Source organism: Piliocolobus tephrosceles, chromosome 21 (genome assembly GCF_002776525.5).
Source record: "Piliocolobus tephrosceles isolate RC106 chromosome 21, ASM277652v3, whole genome shotgun sequence".
Classification (NCBI taxonomy): domain Eukaryota; kingdom Metazoa; phylum Chordata; class Mammalia; order Primates; family Cercopithecidae; genus Piliocolobus; species Piliocolobus tephrosceles.
Window position 1 is genome coordinate 26,045,069 of NC_045454.1, and position 16,594 is coordinate 26,061,662.

The 16,594-nt window shown below is 45.6% G+C and overlaps 1 long non-coding RNA gene across 1 annotated transcript in view; it reads right to left on the reverse strand.

Annotated features, from left to right (window-relative positions):
- LOC111553906 overlaps positions 1 to 11,536 on the reverse strand; it is a 40,566-nt gene extending 29,030 nt beyond the window's left edge. Inside the window, exons 1-2 of the long non-coding RNA XR_002735113.1 lie at positions 11,454 to 11,536; positions 11,210 to 11,358 (exon numbers count right to left, since the gene is read on the reverse strand). This is a non-coding gene — a long non-coding RNA (uncharacterized LOC111553906). The remainder of the gene's footprint in view (positions 1 to 11,209; positions 11,359 to 11,453) is intronic.
- Between the last annotated feature and the right edge of the window lie 5,058 nt (positions 11,537 to 16,594).

Consider the following 16,594-nt stretch of genomic DNA (forward strand, 5'->3'; position numbering starts at 1 on the left):
CATCATCATCATCATCATCATCATCATCATCATCATCATCATCATCATCATCATCAGTGTCTTCTCCAGTCCGGGTCTCCTGCTCTGTCTTCAACCACTATGTTTCCTGATTTCCACCACCATCTTTCCCAGAGGCACAGGTGCACATTTCTTTAGCCAATTTTCAGGTATTGACACCTGAAGCTCAAGCACCTGGTGTTTGCATCCTCCAGGACTCAGCTCAGGCATTGTCTCCTACAGGAGGCATCATTCACCTGTCCTTCCTCCAAGGTCTAGATGATAGCCTTCTGGTGACACATCTCACCTGGAGCACAGTTTCCTTCTGCACCTTTTGCCCTGTGATTACTGCAGAGAGGCAAGGATGGTAGCACCTTCTTTTTTTCTTGAGACAGAGTTTTGCTCTTGTCACCCAGGCTAGAGTGCAATGGTGTAATTGTGGCTCACTACAACCTCCGCCTAATGGTTTCAAGTGATTCTCCTGCCTCAGTTTCCTGAGTAGCTGGGATTGCAGGTATGTGCCACCACACACGGCTACTTTTGTATTTTTAGTAGAGACAGAGTTTCAACATGTTGGCCAGGCTGGTCTTGAATTCCTGACCTCAGGTGATCCACCTGCCTTGGCCTCCCTTACAGGCGTAAGCCATCATGCCCAGTCGATAGCATCTTCTTTATGCCAACATTTAATATGGACAGTTCTGGATGTGCCCTTGTGGCAAGCAGGCACGAAGGAGGGGTGTGGATGAGGAACAACTGACATTTGCCCTGAATACTATTATCACTCCAGCTAGTCCCAGTAGCCAGGAGATGCTGACAGCTCTCTGCAAACTGTGACTACCACCCAGTGCTTAGCATGCTGGAGGGATTGGGAAACATTTGTTCAATTAAACAAAAAGAACGATCATATCTATCATCAATGGGAAGCTTACTATTTGCTAAGCCCTGAGCTAAGTATCTTCACATGTTGTTTCCTTTCATGCTCAGGCTGTCCCTGCTGTGAGCCTGACATTATGAGGAAATTGAGGCAGCTCTAAGCTCAGGCCTGTTAGCCTCCATTGTCTACACTTCCGACCACTAAAGCCCCGTCTGCAGTGTTTGATTATGAAAGTAGATGAAGGAAAGCCAGAAAGTGGACTACAGGAGCCTCTAAACATTTGTTTTATTCTCATTGTAAACATCAGATTCATGTCACAGCTCTGTCCCCGCCTCCCTCTCTGCACAGAGCTATAAAATGGGGCAATGATGGCACCTGGTCCTTGGGTTGCTGTGAGCTTCAAAAGAGAATATTTCTGCCCTGAGATCTCAAGTTATTATATTATAGATGTGGTCAGCAGACAAATGGGGAAAAAAGCAACCCCCAAAGATTTATTTGCTTCCCAGCCCACAGAACTTGTGACTGTTACGTTACACAGCAAACACTGGGATTTAAGTGAGGGATGCTGAAAGCAGGAGCTCATCCTGGAATTTCCAAGCACACCCTAAATGTAAGCACATGTGTCCTTGTAAGAGCTCTAGAGGCAGCTGGAGAGGAAACCCAAAGGCATGCAGAGGAGAAGGGCATGTGAAGATGGAACAGAGAGTGGAGGGATGCGGCTGGAAGCCAAGGAACATTGCAGATGGCCAGCAGCCCCGAGGCTGGGAAGGCAAGGGATGGAAATTACGTGGAGATTCCCGTGGGGCCCCTTGAGGAAGGGCAAACATGCTGATGCCAGCCCTGCTGGCCATCCTTTTATATCATGTCTGTCCTCCAGCTTCTGGGAGCACAGGAGAGCTTAGCACATCTCACTTTTCCCAAATCCATGTCATTTTCAGAAATGTTTAATTTGAAATACAGCATGCCTGCAATAACCCACCGTGTGAAGACGCCATGGTCCTTTGATGCATCTTCCTGCTGATGGATTCTTGGATAGGCCCCAGTTTATAGCAATTCTACACCATGTTGCTGGGAAAAGTCTACTGGGATAGGGCAGGAATATTCTCTTTTGTTGCTCACAGCAACCCAAGGGCCAGGTGCTATCATTGCCCCATATGCACATACTTCTTCCAGGTACATGCTTACGAGTGGCATTGCCAGGATGGAAGGTACACATGGTAGATACTGCCAGTTTTCCCAAGTGATTCTACCAGTTTCCATTTCCACCAGCAGGGCATGAGAACCCTGTTTGCTCCGGGTTCTTGTCAGCTCTTGGTACTTTCTGTCTTTCCAATTTCGCCAGTTTGTGTGGTGGTATCTCATTGTGTTTTTCTTTTTTTTCTTTTTTTTCCAGTATTTCTCTTTGTTAAGAGACAGGGTCTCTCTCTGTCTCCCAGGCTAAAGTGCAGTGGTGCAATCACAGCTCATGGCAGCCTCAACCTCCTTGGCTCAAGCAATCCTCCCACCTCAGCCTCCCTAGTAGCTGGGACTATAGGTGTGTGTCACCAGGCCTGGATAATGTACTTTTATTTTTGTAGAGATGGAGTCTTGCTATGTTGCCCAGTCTCAAACTGCTGGCTTCAAGAGATCCTCCCTGCTTAGCCTCCCAAAGTGCTGAGATTACAAGCAAGAGACATCATGCCTGGACTCATTGTGGTTTTAATTTGCACTTCTCTGATGATTAATGAGATTGAACAGCTTTTCATAGGTTCATGAGTTGTTTGGATATTCATGTATCTCTTCATATCTTTCTCCATTTTTATTTTGGATCATTTCTCACTGACTCACCTGAGTTCTTTTCCAACAATACGTTCCAAAATCATCTGTGAAAGTTAGCAACTTGATTGTCAACTCTGAAACATGTGCACATCCCTCCTCCCCCACACAGCCTCTCACCTCCTTTGGTCCGGATAGATCTAGAGGACTTCTGCTGGTAGGTCCAGCCAAGCCTCTCTCCTGGCTGTCCCCTCGGCTGGGTTATTCTCACCATCCGGCCTTGCCTCAGTCTGCGTCACCTGCCTAGAGAGCCCTCTCTTCTTACCATTCTGAAAACTGACTCGAGGTGCCCCCAACCCCAGAGGGCTTCCTCCTCCTTCAGCCCACACAGAACTCTCCCCTCAGACCCAAGTTGCAGCCCCTCTTGGGTTCTCTTCCTTGTCGCTGAGTGAGCATCCTCTCATTTTATAGAGGAGTAACGATCATAGGCTCCTAGGGGCAGGGCTGTGTCTCCATCTTCTTGATTCCCAGATGAGAGCCTTCCTAAGTACTAGGCAGAGATGTGGGGCTAAATAGAAGCTGATGCCAGCCAGGCCCGCAGTGCTCAGGGACAGGAGGTTGGGGGAAGAATGCTCGCCACTCTCTGCCTGCTCCTGGCCGGGGCCCCACTGGTCACCTCCACTCAGAACAACCAAGGGCAGACACACAGCTGTTCCATCTGAGGCCCTGTGCTTTGGGCACTCCTGCCCCTTTGCACCCAGCAAGGACCCGAGCCAGAGCCTCCTTCTCCCTGCCAGGATGTGTCCCCTTTCCTGAAGACCCTGCCAAGGAGGAACCTTGTCCTTCGTGTCACCCTCGTGCCAGCCTCTGAGACCCAATCTGACCCTGACCATATGGCTGAACCCCACCAGAACCTCTCCACACAGAGTCCTTGAAGAAGGCTCATCGGAGCAATGCTTCCAAAACCAATTGTTCTATCTAAACTTTGTGAAAAACACAAACAAATTAAAAACATGACAACTTGGGAGAGATGATTTTAGCTTAAGTCCTATATAGGGGTATTTCTCTTCACAGTTTTAGCAAGATTTATGCACATAACATTTAACACTTGAAGACAGCTTCTCCTTTATTTCATTTTATTTTATTTTTTTCATTAAAATTGATCAACAAAACACAAAGCTGTATGTGCCAACAGGAAGGCACAATGTAAAAATTCTCAGCCGAGGGCTGGCTGGCTGTGCAGGAAACTGACCTGGGTCTATCCAGCTCTGGGTCTCTTGGGGCAGCCTTGCCAGTCATGATGAACTGGGCCATTGGCTGGCCCCTTTATCCTACAGACAAATGGCCTCCCGGGGCTAGGGTGAGACCACAAGGCTCTTTTCCACTCCTCACTTTCCCAGGGAAGCCCATCCTGGGACCCGCCCATTTTGGGCTTTGATTTGCTGTGTGGGACCCAAGTCAGAGGGGTCAGGCCAGGGGATGTTTTGCTCCAGATTAAAAATAAAAGCCAGAATGCATGCAGGGGGGATTTGGTTGTCAGAGATGGATTTTTGTTTATTCCCATAAGGTTTGATCTCATTCAGTCTACTTTCTTCCCAATCCCTCTCCTAGTCCCACTCCTGTTCAGCCACCTGGCTCCTTCTGGTTCTTATCAAGTACCCTCTCCCCTCTGCACCAATGTCACCTTGCCTCAGCAAAATTCCATGCCTCTCTCTCCTAGATCTCAAATCGCCCACAAAACGTTTTCATTTATTCAGTATTTCATTAATTCAAGAAACAGCTGGTGCATATGATACTCTCACAGAGAAGACAAACCCATAAATACGTAGGCAGATAAATAACTAAGATAAAATCATAAAACACCAATACAAAGGGAACACAGCAGGTGTGATGGTTCATTTTAGGTGACCTGGGCCACAGGACGCCCAGATTATTGGTCAACTGTTATCCTGGGTGTTTCTGTGAGAGTGTTTCTGGATGAGATCAGCATTTAAATTATTATGCTAAGCAAATCAGGTGGCCCTCCACAATGGTGGGTGGGGTGGTCATCCAGTCAACGGAAGACCTGAATAGAACAAAAAGACGACCTCCCAGGAGGAGCAGGTACCTCCTTCTGCTGGACAGGTGGAGGTGGGACACTGGTCTTTTCCTGCCTTTGGACTTGAGCTGAAACATCTCCTGTTCTTGGGTCTTGAGCCTGCTGGCTTTCAGACTGGAACTGACACTGTTAACTCTCCTGGTCCTCAGGCCTCTGGGTTCAAACTGGAGCTACCCTGTGGGCTCTCTTGGGTCTCCCTCTTTGCTGACTGCACTTCTGGGGACTTCTAAGCCACCATAGTCACATGAGCCAATTCTTTTGTTTGTTTGTTTATTTTTGAGATGGAGTCTCGCTCTGTCTCCCAGGCTGGAGTGCAGTGACCTGATCTCAGCTCATTGCAGCCTCCACCTCCTGGGTTCAAGTGATTCTCCTGCCTCAGCCTCCCGAGTAGCTGGGATAACAGGAATACCACCACACCCAGCTCATTTTTGTATTTTTAGTAGAGATGGAGTTTCACCATGTTGGCCATGCTGGTCTTGAGCTCCTGACCTCAAATGATCTGCCAGCCTCAGTCTCCCGAAATGCTGGGATTACAGGGAGCCAATTCTGTATAATAAATCTCTTTACATCTACGTATCCTGTTGATTCTGTTTCTCTGGAGAACCTTGACTAATACAACAGGATCCAGTGGGAGAGAGTAACCGGTTGGAGGGAATAATTGAGCTGATGAAGAGAAATAGCCAGATATTCAAAGCTCTTAGAAAAGAACGTTTTAGGTGCCAACCATAGCATGTGCAAATGCCCTGGGATGGGAACATATTTTTTCAAGAAACAGAGAGAAGTAAAACATTTATGAGTGCTTTCCATTTACCACCTGATGCCCAGAATGTCCTCATGTGAGCATATTCCTCACCTGAGGCACAGATGACATATTCTTAACATGACCTCATTTTAAAATGTGCAGTGTAGTCTGTTGTACTGAGTTAAACGCTATAGGTAAGAACTGAGCAATTGAGAGTAAATGCAGATTTATTGTTTTTCACAACAAACAAGGTAGTCAGGGATTCCTTGTTTACAAACTGCTTTGCATTAATTAAATGCAATCTGGAAGTCATCTTGTCTCCTTTCTATCTCTCAGACCCCACATCTAATCTGTGAAGTAAGCCTGTTGGATTCCCTTTAGAATATTTCCACATTTAGAATATTCTCACATCCACAACCACTGCTACCAGTTTAGTCCCTCACCTCCAGGCTATGTGTGCCCTATCCCACGTGACCCACGACACAGTCGTTGGATCTTCCTTTTCAAATAAGGGTCAGATAATTAACACTACTTCTCAGCTCAAGAGAACTACAAAGGACTGCAATTTCATCTAAGGATAAGCCAGAGCCTTTATGGTGGCTGTGAGATCCTACGTGGTCTAGCCCCATCACTTTCTGTCCCTATCTTGGGCTTTTTATTCCTAACTCCTGCCACTCCCTCCTTGTATTTCCACTTGTATTCCCACTGACCTGCTGCTGTGCTGGGAACAGGTCAGTCCCACTTCTGCCCCAGGACCTTTGCCTCTCTCCCTAAGATACTCTTCCCCTAGATTTTCATGGCTCCCTCAATCTTAAAATCTTTGCTCAACCTCCCCTCAATGAGCCCGATCTCATTCATCCTATTTACATGGCCGCTGCCAGCTGCTTAGCTTGCTTCAGGTCTTCTGACCACTTTACTTTGTTCTAGTCTTCTGCTCCCTGCAAATACTTCTGAAATAAAATGTGATCTATATGTTCATGATGCTTTTTACTTATTGTTTGTCTTTCCACTAGAACGTTAAAGTGTAGGGATTGTTTTTCCAGTTTTATTCACTGTTGGCATGTGTTCTCTGCTGAAGAATTTGAAGTTCACTGAAGGAACACTTGCCTGTGCATTTCTTGAGTATGTGTGAATTGCATGTTTTGCATTTCAGACTTGTGTGAAAACTAAGGTAACAATTCATTGGAGTGTACATGGGAGATTTGTACTGCTGCTGCCACCACGACTACTGAAGGAATGTTTGCAATGGGACGAATATTATACCAAATTATTGCCTGATTTTCTTGGAACATTTCAAACCCATCCTCTTAGATAGACAGTGTTATCTCCCCCAATTCACAGATGAGCACATTGAGGCATAGAAAGGATCAACAACTTACTGGTGGTCACTAAGTTGATGCTCTCAGTAGCGGAGAGTCAATTCAAGAAGTGTGACTTCAAACCTCTGCCCTAAATCTTGGTCAACCGCCCTTCCAAGGGTACTGTGACATGGAGGTAGCGGAGGGTGGGACATGGGTGAAGTGTACCTCCAAACCAGGTCTCTCCAGAGATCTTCCTTAGTTGTCATGGTTGTTTCGGTGTCTCACGAAGCACCAGTATGCCCCCAACCATGGGACCCTCCATTAAAACAGACCTGTAAGATCTGGAATGAACAGATGGGTCTTCACTAAGGAGAGGTTTGCATGGTTACTCAGATCTCTAATCCCCGAATGGGGAGAAGATTTTGGAGAAACGGGACACTGAGTAGGGAACTCTGGCCTCTGTGGGGAAAGGGAAAGGCCTGGGGTAGAATGGACAGGGCTCTGATGGAAGGCCTTCTCAATACTGACATCACATTAATTCTAGTCCTGGTGCACATGGGCCCCACCCTACCAAATCCACTCCTACTACACAGGGAGTATAAGGGCTTAGTTGTTGGGCATAAATACCTTTTACAGGCCATTCTATCTTTTCTTTTGAAACAGGCCTAATTGTCCCATACTGAGATTTATGATTTTTTTTCTTTTTTGAATAAATGTAGAAATTCATCCTCCTTGTCTTAAAGCTTTAAACTTACCTTTGTCTGATATGAGTCCTTTTCTCAGGAAACTGATTCTCAGGTTTCTGGATAGAATCACCACATCCAGACTCTGAGATTCTAGACCACTCTCTAATTTCAGTTTTCCCATACATAGTTACATTTCTTCCCTGCTATATAAACCCCTAATTTGAATCAGTTGGGAAGATGGATTTGGGACTCATCTCCCATCTCCTTGGCTGCACCATCTGAATAAAGTCTTCTTCCCTGGCAATACTCGTCTCAGTGATTGGCTTTCTGTGCAGGGAGCGACAGGATCTAGACCAACTCCCTGGCATTTTGGTAACACTGCCTTCAAGCTGTAGAGTAGGACATGGCAAACAAACACCGTGGGACTCAGACCCAGGCAAGGCTACCAAGTCGGGGACTGGCATCTCTCTTCTTCTTCCCCCACCAACTCATTTTTTCTACGAAGTATAATTTTTTTTTTTTTTTTACCAAGACTATTTTTCCTACCAAGTGTAAATTTTCTAATTTTGATCTGTTATACCTAAATTCCCCTTCTAAAGGATTTCTACTCTAAGAAACAAGTTGATTTCTCCATTGAAGGTTCCACTGTAATTAAACTGATTGCTGAAAAAGACATCATTCTTCTTTTAATAAGGCAATTTGCATTTTCAATAACTTTAGCCTCACTTACTGAAAGACAGTTTGAAAGTTTGTTTGTATATTCTCTCACTCAAATGTTTTCAGATTGCCTTACCTCATTTCTATTAATGGGGTGATAATGGAAAGAAAATGCAAGAAGAAATTTCTTTTAACAACAAAAAAATATTTACTTTGTTTCAAAGCACTACAATTAATGGACAAGAGGGACCCTGTGGGGAAACATCTTGTCAAAATCAGGTGTTTTGTAGATTACTTTTAATTTCCTGTTCATAAACTGATGCTTGCAGTCTAGCTGGACTTGGAGGGGTATGAGGGAAATATGGAACCCAAAGAATTACAGCTAATGAGAACAGATGAACCACAGGACTCAAGAGCATGTAGATGTGGGATGCTCTCTTTAGCTGCAGGAAGAATAGTTTGGTGAAGATAAGAGTCACATTTTTTATGGGCTGAATGTAGGTTCCCCCAAACCCCCAATTCATATGTTGAGGTCCTATACCTCAACATGATGGAATTTGGAGAATGAGACCTTTGTGAGGCATTAGGTTTAGATAAGCTAATGAGGGTAGAGCCCTGATGATGAGATTAGTGCACTTCTAAGCAGAGGAAGAGACACCAGAGCTCTGTTTCCCCCATAAATCCTTATGTGAGGACTCACCAAGGAGGTGCCTGTCTGAAAACCAGGAAGAGAGCCCTCACCTGAACCTGATCATGCTGTCACCCTGATCTCCAACTTGCAGTCTCCTGAACTGTGAGAAAATACATCCCTGTTGTTTAAGCCTCCAACACTCATCACATTTGTCCCCATTCACCAACGGTGACCTTCTTGCTGCTTTTGCTACTCCTGAACCCAAAGTGAGGCTCCATGGCTTTCAAAACATTCATGCTACATTTCACCTTGCTTGTTAGCCATTCAGCTAGACCCTGTTAGCAGTGCAGATGAAAAACAGCTGACTGTTGTCTGTCGACAAGATGCCAGAACCCATAAGATGGGTTTATCAGCAGACTTCTCCATGCAGAAATCCCATGCCACTATGGTGTGTAAAGTCTCCACCCTGGCATGAAAACCCGGGACAGTTCTGGGACAGCATATATACTCATAACCAAATCCCAGATATTCCTTCTGTCTTTGGAAAATTGCACATTGCTCAAAGGACACATGGCCAAGGGCTCACGTTTAATGGCATTCTGGAAGATCACAGCATTGCTCGGTATTTCTGCGGCACAGACTCAGGGAGGCTGTGTCTCCAGGAACAGACACAAACCTACTTTTTTTTTCATTGTGGTAAAACACACGTAATAAGAAGTTTGCCATTTTAACAATTTTTAAGTGTAGAGCTCAGTGGTATTAAGTGCATTCATATTGTTGTATAACCATCATTGCCATCCATCTCCAGAATCCTTTTATCTTTCCCAGCTGGAACCCTGTACCCATTAAACAGTAATTCTCCATTCCCCCTTCTTCTCAACCCCTGGGAGTGCTGTTCTATTTTGTCTCTATGACGTTTTGCTTATTTATTCATCTACCAATGAACACTTGAGTTGCTTCCACTTTGGTTATTGTGAATAATGTTGCTATGAACATGGATGTATAAGTATCTCTTCAATTCTTCAGGGTATCAACTCAATAGTGGAGTTGCTGGGTCATATGGTTATTCTATGTTTAAAATTTTGAGGAACCCCCATACTGTTTCACACTGGCTGCACTATTTTACATTCTCACTGGCCTTTTGCTTTCTTTTTCTCTGCGTGAACAACTAGTCTCTCCTTTTTTTTTTTTGGTTGTCAACGTCTGCTTTAAATAATATGAAGTCCACTGCGGGGAGTCACTATCTTCCCCAGCCCTGTGGTTCTCCCATTTCCAGCACCCTGGAGTGGGGATTTTTGTATTTATTTCTTTTGATGTCTAATTTTTCAATATGTCCTCTTCACATGTTCATATAAAGGGCTGAATTTATAGAATAGTGGAACCTTGCATGGAGACTCAAGCTTATGACAGTTGGATGCTTTTCTCCCTCAGGATGAGTTGCTTTTTATACACCCCAGACTATCCAAGTATGCAGCAGGCCACAGACAATGTCCTATGGAGCTCAAGACTGGCTGATCCAGGCCAAGACCTGGGTACAGAATGTACCGTATTCCATAAGGCCAAAGTATACTAAAAGGCACAGAAGGGACTGAAAGACATTGGCTTTTCTTTGTTAAGTGGTGTCAAAATCTAGGCTGCATCCCTGCCTGAGTTGTGCCAAAAGACATTGAGCTTGCTGGTGGAAGCCAGTGTCTCCTCTGACCCTTTGAGTTAGTCATGATAACAAGCTTCAGTCTTCAGAGTTTATGGTGTTTGCCATTTTCCAAGTGGAATTCAGGCGCTTTGCTCTCTCCAATTTCTAGCTTCGGCTCCGGTTGTTCAGTAATGCAATCCTGAAAGGGTGAATTTGGACAATCGCAGCTTGGCCATTTTGAGCACATATGCTAGAACTAAGTCTTTTTGGCCCAGCTGTAGCTTGAATCTAATGAAAATGACAGATAATGCAGCACTCTGTGTGCCTGCCAAAAAAGAGGATATTTCCCATGAGGTAGCACCTGGTGATGCAGAAATAGACACTATAGATTTGTGATTGGCTGGTGCGTATGCGTATTCATATCTAGTCTGTATTATCAACCACACAAGATCACATCTTGGATAATAACAGCAACAATGGCATGCATAAAAATTACTGCAGCAAAAAGGAAGAAAAGTACTAGATCAATTATGTCAATTATGCACGGATACTTTTTCCCCTCACAGTTTTAACACTGAGAAAAGGTGGAATCTATCTCTGATCTAATTATTCACATGCTTATTTGTGGGTTCCCCCCTCTTTGCGCTCTCCTCTTTTACAGGCAGATATAAAAGAGCTCTCTTTTAGAAACACACCGTGGACTCAAACGTGCCTACATACATATGTGACTTACATTTGAGCAGTTGAATAATCAGTAACTTGAAAGTAAAGAGGAAACGCCTCTGCGTGTTCTAAAGGGAAGCAACGGGAGGGGTATATACTGAGATGACCTTACCTTAGAGCAAAAATGCCATCAGCCTCGAGAAGTGTCATAAATTAAGTTGCTATTTAAGCCCTGATTCTAGTAAAAGGGTCCAAATTTCCAAGGTGCCTTTAATGACTCTGTGCTCAGTGACAATGAAGTATTTCTTTAACAGACTGCCACTGAGCAAACATAAAAAATGTGTGGCTCTGGAAAGAGAGCTTGCTATTTTCCCTTTCTTCCTCTCCTTCCTTCTTCCTTTCTACCCCCTTTTTACCATCCTTTCCTGTTGCTCTTTCTTCGGTGGCCTTCCCTTTAAAGATGCAGTTGAAAACCCTCAGCACACAATCTCAGAATGAGACAAGGGTGGAATTCTGGCAGCCTGTGTTCAAGTCTTGCTGAACTTGCTCTGTGGCCTCCTCTGTGACCTCGATAAAGGTCTGCACCCTCACCATGGACACACAAACCACTGTTACACCATCTTTAAAGTCAGGGGTCTTGAACTGGATGTTCTCCCAGGTCCCTTCAATCTCTCAGATTGGAAGGAAAGGGTAATTTACCTAGGCTAGCTTAGGAGGAAGGTGATTTTGAAAGAGAAATACAAAATCATTAAGCAGATCAGTAAATTTGATAATGAATTGTTTCAATTACATTCAGGTGGCAGCAGATGTTAAATTACTTTAGCAGAACCAAGCTTAGAGCTTTGTGGTTTACTTTTCTCATTTAAATATATAGATGCAAAGGAAGAAATCACATTTCCAGTCCATCTTCTCAAAAAGCCCTGCTGCGTGAAGCCCCATAGCATAACTTCTGTTGGTCGGGAGATCAGGGACATGGGGCTCTGGTCTCAGCTCCACTTCCCAAAGATTGTGTGTGCTCTGGGTGGAGCCTGTCCCTTTTTGTGTTAAAGATCTGTCATCTATGAATGAGGGATAGATGACTCATCTCTGGCCCCAAAATGCGCCATGCTTCCTTGAACTGTCATCTACCTTTGCCAGGCTTTGAAAGATATATCTCAAGTATATTTGTGTTGAGCACACAGTACATTTTTGTAAGCACGTGGCTTGTGGGCTCCTGTGGGACTGGATCTTTTTGCACGCCATAGGGGCGCATGGTCTTCTGGGGAAACTTACGATGATATTGGTTGTAGCAGTTGCAGGGGTGAAAAGGGATGATGGAAGATGGACATTTCATCCTAGCACCGGCATCTCGGCTGCCCTTGGCAGGCTTCCTGTGAACCCGAAGCCCAATATGATCCCCAAAGGGTCACACTCATCAACCCAGTTGACCCTGGGAGAGGCTGGACTCCAGCATCCAGTGGAGGAGGGATAAACAGCATCTTGGTCCCAGAGAGCATCTCTCCATCCTCTCCCTTCTTGGCTGCAGCCTTCCTGGGAGCCAGTTGCTCCAAGGCCTGGCTCTAGAATGCTCTACACAGGATAGGCACAGTGCAGATGCCACCTGTTCCCTCTCCCTCGAAGTCCCCACTCTCTATCCAGGCTCCCTGCCCTGCCGCGTGGAACAAAACCACACTAGGTCTGCTGAGCTCCTGAGACAACTGCCTCTTTAAGAACTTATCTCATATTTTCAGAAATTGACTGTGAAAATTCTAAGTAATGGTGTGACATGATCACACTCACTTTCTGTAGTTAATCCTTCACGAGGGTCAGGCGCCCCTCTCTTCTCAGTGGCTCATTTGATTGTCACCTACCTTGCACAAAACCTCCCAGCCCCGAGCACTGTCTGGTGGGTTGACAGGCAGTCAGAGTGCTGAACGCTGTGCAGGAATAACTGAATTAGAAAAAAGCTGCTGGCGCTGTAATAAAGCGTTTAATGGACAGACAGCCTCTCTTGCCTTCCTTGGGGTAACACTAAATCCCTTTTTATTGTAGTTTGCACAGATGTTAGTGAGTTATCCATTTCTCTAATCATACTAGAAGTCGGCACATCCATCTTAAATAAGAAGACCAGCCCACTTGCTTTTACAGAGTCCTTTTTCTAATAAACTTGTGTCAGTTTCAGGTCAGTTTTACCAATACAAATAAAATTCAAACAAATAAAAAGTATATTGTCTCATGATGAGATTTATGTAATTATGTCCCTTAGGTCACTTTAAATTTTCACAGGGAGTTACACCCTGCATGGTCCTTATTATGGCCTGGATTTTTCTCCGATTCGGGGACACACACAAACACCCACCCACAGAGTTTACAATATTGGATCTCCCCGGGTCAGGGCAGACCCTTTGGTGCAGAACAGCCCTTGTTTATGTCCGAGGGCTGAGCTGGCCTGTGGGTGAGCTGCACTCGGGTCTTCTCTGAAACCATCCCACGAGGTCACAGTTTTTGTTTTTATATTTATTTTATTTTTGGATGACTTCTTTTACATCCAATCTGTGCTCTAGGTAGGCCAGTGTTCCACCCTTATTGAGGTCTTATAGACCACCCAAAGATCTTTTTGCAAAAGAAAATCTTGCAAAAGAGGTTCATGTCATGGAAAAAAAATGTGTCTTTTAAAAGGACACAGTGGGGAAAAAAATCCTACACACCAAGGTGCTCCCATCTGCAACTACTGTGGACCTGGGAAAGGTCACCTGAAGTTCAGGCCAGGATAAATAATTGCTGTGGTGAGGGTTCCTTTTTTCCTTTCCATGGAGTTGATGGGTTCACAGCGGTAGCTGAATCTTGATAGATTGGCAGACGCTGAAAGGAACCGCTAAGCGGTGACCGGGGCAGGGCTGCACTTCAGTTCTCAGGGCAAAGGGTGGGCAGTGGAGGTTCCGGGGCTGGGTGGACGACAGGGGCCAGGTGACAAAGCCGCCTCTGTCCCTGCACAGAGCAGGAACAAACGCTGGCCCTGGCATCGTCCCCGGGCTGGGCTCGGCAGGGTGGGCTCTCCACCACCACTGAGGCCCGAGGCTGCCGCTCGCCTTTGTGCACAGAATTACAGCTCTCTGGGGTCTCCCCTGCAAGTGAGAAGGCTGTCTCTGTTGTGTTTCCTGGTCCAATCGGCCACTTCATAAATCAAAGACGATGGGTGGTGCATTAACCATTTGATGTCCTGTTGCAAGAGGGAAAACCACCATAGCAGCCACAAAGCGGGAAGAGGAAGAGAGCTTGGTGGGAGCTGCACCTCACCCTGGGGAGAGCTGCTGAAACAGGAGCCTTCATGCACACAGTGTCCTTAAAATCTTTGAATTCCCTGGCTCACTCACCCATCATTCTGCCAAAACTGAGGTCCAGAGAGGTCGGCATGACTTGTGTAAGCTCCATCACACAAGGGGATGGAGAAGCTCAGGCTGGGACCTGAGGCTCTGGCCCCTAGCACAGTGCTCCTTCATTCACTCACTCATTCATTCGTTTATTCAACAAATGTGTATGGAGTGCCTGCTCTGTGCCAAACACTGTGCTAGGCTGTAGGTGGCCGCTGGGGAAATATTTAGAAAAGTGTCTAGCATTTCACGTTAACAAAGAAGTGTTAGTGTTTCTTTCTTTGGTTATTAATGAGGAAGTATGGAATCCTGCATACCTGAGGTTTCTAGCCTTCCAAGGGCTCTTGTTGGGCTTCTCTCAGGGCTCCAGGTCAACAGTGCCTCCCCGGAAGTCACAGTGCAGGAACAGCGGGGCATTCAGCTTCCATGGGCAATAGTGCGATGTTCTGGGTCGATGGCCTGAGAAGCTCTAAAACAGCTACCTGGCTGGTCTTGCTGTCTTTCCTACCCCTCCAATACCTGTCCCCTTTACTGTCTTCTAGACCATTTGCTGTCCCTGACCACCAAAAAGTGTCGGGGTCAAGGGTCTGGACTCAGGAGTCAGCCGCTCACATGAGACTCACAGCTCGACCACCTGCTCACTGCAAGCACCAACTTGGGGACATTACTTAGCTTCTCTGCACCTCAGCTTCCTCAGTGTAACGTGGGGATGATAAACATGCACTTACTTCTTAGGATCTTGTGCAAATCGAGTGAGTAAATGCCCATGAAGCACTTAGGAGGGTGCCTGGTGCAGGGTAAGCCCCCAGTATATATGTGCAGCTTTTCTTAATGGGATTATTGTTCCCCAGTGACTCCTCTGAGCTGTGTGCCCCAGTCTGTCCTTTTAATCCATGTTCCTCACTGGGGCCAAGTCATCTTTCTTGTTCTTTGTTTGTTTGTTTGTTTTGAGACACAGTTCCACTCTGTTGCCCAGGCTGGAGTGCAGTGGAGCCATCTCAGTTCACGGAAACCTCTGCCTCCCGGGTTCAAGTGATTCTCATGCCTCAGCCTCCCGAGTATGTTGGATTACAGGCACAGGTGACCACACCTGGATCATTTTTGTATTTTTAGTAGAGACGGGGTTTCACCGTGTTGGCCAGGCTGATCTCAAACTCCTGACCTCAAGTGATCTACCCACCTCGACCTCCCAAAGTGCTGGGATTACAGGCCTGAGCCACTGTGCGCGGCCACCATAGCCATCGTTTAAAGCATCTTACCAATAATTGTACTCCCCACTGCAACTGTCATGCCTCCCTATTCTCCACTACAGAATAAATCTGAGTTCTAAAAATTGGCATTCAAGGCTCTTTACAATCAGGTTTCATCTTATCTTTCCAGCCTTAGTGCTACCAACTCAACCTCAAACCCTGTGTTTTAGCTTATCCGACCCCATCCATCCATCCGTCTACCCTCCCCACCATCTACCCATTTAAACATGCACACCCATATTTCAGACTGATGAAATAGCCCAAAGGTTACATTCTTATCCAACAAAACTTATACTTTCTATAAGGCCCACTAGTTTACCTCCTCTAGGCATCTTTAAGAACCCACCTTAGTTCATCTCCCCTAGCTTCATGGCTTTATGTCCCAAGGCTTGGGTGTCAATTATAGTTCCTGGGAATATTAAGAACATCACTTTCCTCCTCTAGATAATGGGACAGACCTACCTTATTGGCTGCTGTATGATTCAGTGGGGCACATAAAAGCTTTAGCACAAGACCTGAGACAAAGTGGGTCCTCAAAGAACTGGAATTATTACATTACTTCCCAAGCTTTCCAGGTCTTGGGGTCTCTCTGAGTGCCCATGGCACTTATGTTGACACCCCTGGCTATGCCATGGTTCCTTGTTATCTCCCTACTTTGGGTTGCTCTTGCCTAACCTAACATATGCTGAGCACATAGTACATGCTCAAGAATACATTTGGTTTAGGGATAACAAAGAAATTTCACAGCACTTGTTAACTTTGACCGATTGTGAGTACCAGGATAGAGAGCTGAGTTGACAAGGATTCTGAGGCTTTGCCTGATCGTAGTGGTAAAGAAATTTCATGATCAAAAAATGATGTGTACTGTGAGACGGAAAAGGAAAAAGAGGCAAGACTCCAGCTCTCCATGCCCCAGGAAAATCCAAGAAAGTTTGAAACAAGCCATCATCCATTTAC